A 6,067-nucleotide genomic window follows, 5' to 3' on the forward strand; every position below is an offset into this window, starting at 1 on the left:
CCCTGCGCGCCCCGGGCTGGCTCCGGGCCAGTCACAGCCCCCATAGCTTTGGATCCCGGGCTGCCGGTTCAACCTCCCGCACTGACCGAGCGCCTCAGCCCGCTCGTGTTTTTAATGTAAAACGAAATTAAAGGAAGCAGTTATGTCCTTACATCCTCCTGTTACAATCCAATAATCCAATATATTTAGGCTGTAGTGTATTTCACGTGGACGTTTTGAATTAAAGGAAGGTAAAACCTTTTTTTTTTTCTCCACACGGCAATATCTGAATCATTTTTAGTAGCCTTACAATCTGCATTGCTATTTGAATATATCACCTTCCTCCCCTGCCCCCAAAGTTTTAGCACACAATGTAAAATAGAATTATTGTTTAATAAAAGTAAAATATATAACATATCCCATATCTGCTTGCCTGTGATTAGTTCTCAAATTTGCAACGAAGCCTCAATTACATTTGGATTTACTTTTCTGCCTTGCCCATAGTAGGCCAAGATAATCACTTTGGATTTGTTTGAGGATTAGCAAAGTGAGTTGCAACAGAAGACCTTTGTAATTAGCTTAGCAGAGGGTTTTGTTGGAACAGATACACTTTAGCAGCACAGTCACTCTGGGCTCTGATAATCAGGCAAAATACAGGGGAAAAAATCCCAAAAGTGTTGCAGGTGCAGCTCTCATTTTTAAGGCTTTTCTTCCCTAGAGAACTTCATTTCCCTTCTCAGATAGAAGTTGCAAGTTTTCCCTGCTCAGAGAAAGGCAGTGGACCAGATGCCCTCCAAAGTCCTCTTCCAACCTAAGTTGTTTTATGACTCTGTGATGAAAGACACATTTTCCAGCAGACTGCACGATCTCTTTCTGGGCTACTCTATTGAAAAAACACAGAAGACTGAAACCAAATCAAAACAAATCGGCAAAAAAACCCAAGTAAATTCAACCTTATTACTTGTGTACTTCATTTTTCAGGAAGCACAGGAAAAGCTGAGAGGTAAATCCCTGTTAAATCGCAGGAAGTCAGCCTTCTGTCTCCAAAACCTGACCCTTGTGCTGTCACACTGAGGCTCTGCTGCTTCACAGGGAAATGTGCCTTTAAGAGGCTCTGGCACCAAGCAAGCACCACAACTGTTCCTCTGCACAGAGCAGATGTTGGGGCTTCAGGGTGACAATCTGTTCCAATAGACCTGGAAAAAGCAGATGTTTGTCAGGCTCTTTGGCTCTGAATGACTCCTGACCAGACCAGCAAAATGCGCAAATAGTAAGTTACACAACCAGGAACCTGAATAATGAGTTCAGCAGAGGATTGCTCCTTGCAGTTGTGAGACCACTCACCTCATCCACCAGCTCTGAAGGCTTTGCTGCTTCTGACAAAGCTCCCCTTATGTCTCTGTGCATCTGCAAAGGACATTTTTAACACTGAGTCTAGACTTTGTTGCCGTTCCTTTCTTAGGATGGGTAAGCCAGAAAGCCTAAGGACAGATCTGTTTTCTTTCGGTATGAATTTTTGAATTGCTTCAGTTTTACCATAAAAATACCAGCATTAAATTTAAATCATCCTGGGGTTTTGGGGGTTCTTTGGGGGTTTTTTGGGTTGTTTTTCCTGCAGAATGTTTTTCAGGTTTAAAATGATATGTGCTTGAATGCAGCACAGGTACTTTAACAAGGAGTTTCTTTCTTCAAAGAGCCACACTAGCCAAATAATTATTTGCATAAACAAACACCAGTGAATAGTAAACATTCTGATTAAATATTGCATTGCTGGTCATGTGCCTGGTTTTAGTGTCTTGCTTCCTACAAGTAAATTAATCCGTTTTCAGTAGCTTTATGGTAGGTAGGGGATATCTAATTTTGGTGTAAAAGCCAAGCACAAGAGAAAACCTAATCCCTTTCAGCACCATTTTTAAGCCCATAAAGATCCATAAATAATTTTTTCTCTTTGCAACCACTTGTAGGCATTCTTGTACACATTTCTATGCTTGTCTCTTTGATAATATCATGACTTTACTGCCCATAGCAAAGAAATTTGCATGCACTCCTATTAAATTTAATATCGAACTCCCACGTGCCTGCATTTCTAAGGGTTGTTAATGTAATGTCTTTAATGTCTGCTCTCTTAAACTTGTGGTGCTCAGAGATTTGCCTTGTTTCTTTCAAGCCTGTGAAGATGCACAACATGGTTGAAGCTTGCCTTTTCTCCTATCCTGTTATGCCAATCCTACATGAAATAGTAACTGTGCATTTAGTCCCCATCATTCCTGACTGAGATGTTTTTCACCAGGCACCTGGAAATAGTCACAGCACAGTTCTCACACAACACACAGCTCTCTTCCCAAAGGATTATGCTCCATTATAAACTCTTGTGCAACAGAAAATACAGAAAACATCAAAGAAGGCATGATAGAGTTCTGTAATTAAAATGTGTCAAGGTGAGGCCATCCACATCTAAACTCTACTTACTGAAGAATTTTAGGGATTTTATTAGGGATTTGTTCAGAAGAAACTGAAGCAAAGTTGTGATCCCTTTTCTATAATGTCTTCAGGTGGGAGCACCAAGGGTGTTCACAACAGACAAACACTCTTCAGGGTATTCCAGAAGTTTAAAATGTTGGTTTTTTTAATCCTGCAAGGGAAATGTGCAATGGTTCATCACAAGAAAATTTGAGTCAGCCTCATTTCTGGCACTCACAAGCCGGCTGTTGTTCAACAGAGACATCTGATACTGCACAGTCCTTGAGGAAGGAGTGAACTTTACAATGTGTAACAGGAGATGAGACAGCTTACAAAATAATCTCCTTCAGTCTGACATTCCCACTAGGAAAAATCCAGCATCTACTGGTAAGAGCTGTTCATGGTCTCCCCTTTTTTAAGTCAAGTAAGGGTGTCACCAACACATGAGAGGTGTTAGAGGAACGTGCTCGTGATGTGGTTCTAACACACCCATGTGTGTACACAGAGTTTCACATTGCAGCTGAACCCAAAACGCCAAAGTGGTGGAGATGGCAGATAACTGGTGGTGTTGCCAACACAGTTCCATGGACAGAGATGATGACTTCTTAAACAAAGCCAATTCCTGACCCATCTGTTTCCCCATTTCCATTGGCAAGATTTGTAGACCAGAGATGAGGAGCAGTGCAGGAACTGCAAGAAACAAGAAACACAGTTGATCTACCCACTGCCTACTCTCCCCCAGGCTTTCAGGTAGACTCATCCATGAGCGCTCTTTTGACATCTGCTTTTATCACACTAGTGAAAAAAACCCTCACTGAAATCAACCACAACACATCTTGAACGCAACCTCTCTCTTCCTGTTTTGAAGTTAGAAATTTCTGTTCCCTTGCAGGAAAAAACCCAGGGTGCATGGCAAATGTATTTATCAATGAAAACACAGCTTCTAGAGAGTAAGCCCAAAACAAGCTCTACTTGCATAAATGTGTGTCAGCCATTGAATTGCTGGTGTTGAAAAACACTCGCAGAAATCTTCTCTTTACGAAAGGTTAGGCAGTGGTGCAGAAGTTATTTTTATCTGCTAGAGAGTAAACGAAGGCACTATAAGCCATTTGCTTTGGCAGTTTGGAAGTCTTGCAATGACACTGCAGTAGCTTGTTCATCATTTTACATTTAACAGACTTACAAACATGGTCAGCAGTGTAGCAAGCAGGCTGATAAAGCTGATTAGCACAGGTACCCAGCCAAGCAAAAACTTTTGAGATTCTTCTGAGCTACAAGGAAGGAAATCTGCAATTCCCTGATTTCTCAGGAGTCCAAGCACTGTCTTATCAGTCTGGAAGAATCAGAGCTGTAGCAATGTTGATGGGAGAGTGGTCTGTTGGCAGCTGCTGCAAATATGCTCAATATACCTTGTTTTCCTCCCTGCTGCTGCTCAGAGCAGGCTGGGCAGGCACGAGGCAGTGGCAGCAGCCCAAAGGCATTCACTATGGCTTTGGATATATTTTTTCTTCCACTGTGTCCTGGACAGAACTCTGGAATAATCATGAGAGGCTCCCCTAGAGAACTCACTCAGGATTTGCATTCAGGGCAATAAAGGCCCAGAGAGGATTTTGAAAGACCAGAGAGTGTCTCCTGGCTGTACCGTGGACACCCACAAGGACACATCCAGACATGGTCCTTCAGTGTGGGCCACTTCAGCTTCACATTTTCAAGAGCTCTCCCTCCAGAGTGTGCTTTTGTATTTAACTATTGCAGCCATACAGATGTTGAATGGATATGAACAGAGTGTTTAATCATGGAAACTTTCTTTACTGGTCCAATATGAATAAATACCCCCCGTTGAATAATCTTAAAATCGTACAGAAATTCAGAAAAGCAGGTTGAATGTTCAGGAAAACAATGAAATCTCTACAGGTCTTTATCTCAACTCTCTAGGGTAACGGAAGCCTGTTAGTCTATAAGGAAGATGGCAGTGAGAATTTATTTGAATATTGTTTCAGTTTTGGACTACATCTACAGGATATACACATGGAGTTTGCCTTTAGGGAAAGTAGAAGCTAAACTCCATGATAACTTCACAAGAGAGCTCTTCAGGAATGTCATATGTAAGACAGAGAAATCTAATAGGTATCATAAAAATAAATTTTAGCAAAAGTTTAAAGAGAAATTCTGAAGACGGTGCTGTAATTAAACAAAACACAGCACACTCAAAATCCCATCTGTTCTTTTTATTTAATTATTAGGAAAGAGGGCAGAGCTATATTAGATATTAGGAAGAAATTCTTTCTTGTGAGGGTGGTGAGGCACTGGCACAGGCTGCCCAGAGAAGCTGTGGATGTCCCATCATCCCTGGCAGTGTTCAAGGACAGGTTGGGTGGGGCTCTGAGCAACCTGGTCTAGTGGAAGGTCTAGTGGAAGTGCTGTCCACAGCAGGGAGATTGGAACTGGATGATCTTTAAGCTTCCTTCCAACCCAAACCATTCTATGATTCCATCATTATTCCCTCAGCAGGTTTCCTCCCTTCCTGTATTCCCAGTGATCCCACCCTGTCCAGGACACAGCCCATAAAGCACACCAGCACACACAGGCTCAGTGGCAAGCATTCTCCCGGTTCTGTATGCTCTAAGGTTTTCACCACAACTTCCTGGACACTGATGTGGCCAGTGAAGTGACAATGTGGCCTTGTGAGCTCCCTAGAGACCTCCTAAAACAGCGGCATTGACTGCTACAGCAGTGTTAGCAGGGCTACCAAACTATTCCTTGCCAGTCTGTATTTAGTTGGGCAACTGAGAAGACCTCAGTATCCTTTATGTATCCTTTAGAATATCCTACATTTTATACTGGTTCTATTTGGATCTTTAGTACCTTTCTTACCAAAATATATAGATAAGAAAATGCTTCAAAGAGGGTGAAGGGAACTCATAGTTCAATTTTGTAATCTTGTTAGAAGGAACACAAAGAAGTGACTAGAATTTATGCTGCATTAGAACCTGAATAAGGAAAAAATGCAATAACCAAATGGCTCTGCACACTAGCAGAAACAGACATAAGATAAACTAGAAGCTGAAGGTTTAAGCCAGATTCATTAAACAAGAAAACAAGGTCCATGGCCATAGCAGATATTGTAAATAATAGCAGTAATTGTAAATAATTACTGAAACCATAAACCAAAGGAACTGATGGATTCTCCATTCCTTGAAATTTTCTAAACATCATCAAATTAGATGTTTTTCTCTTCTATAGACATCTGTTTGCTGTATAGAGATATTCTCATATACAGAAATATTTATCAAATGAGTTATATAATAAACCAAGTTGAAAGTCTGTATCTTTCATTATGCAAATCATCAGACATGCAAGAAGTGCCTTCTAACTTACAAATATATTCAGTGAGAAAATGGATGAGGTGAAATTTTTGTAGCAGCTGATTAGTAAAACCACGCTGGCAATTACTGAATTCCTTTCACTGCTGCCATGCCGATGTTTAGAGCTCTTTTTGAAAACTGGACTTTCTTTGGGACCTCAAAGAAAAGCATTGTGGCTCCTTAACAATGCTTAACAGTGCAGAAAAAACCAGCAGCACACCATGTTAGCTTAAGCTCTTTAGCATGATTAACCAAGGACTCAG

Source organism: Geospiza fortis, unplaced genomic scaffold, assembly GCF_000277835.1.
Source record: "Geospiza fortis unplaced genomic scaffold, GeoFor_1.0 scaffold98, whole genome shotgun sequence".
In the NCBI taxonomy this organism is placed as follows: Eukaryota; Metazoa; Chordata; class Aves; order Passeriformes; family Thraupidae; genus Geospiza; species Geospiza fortis.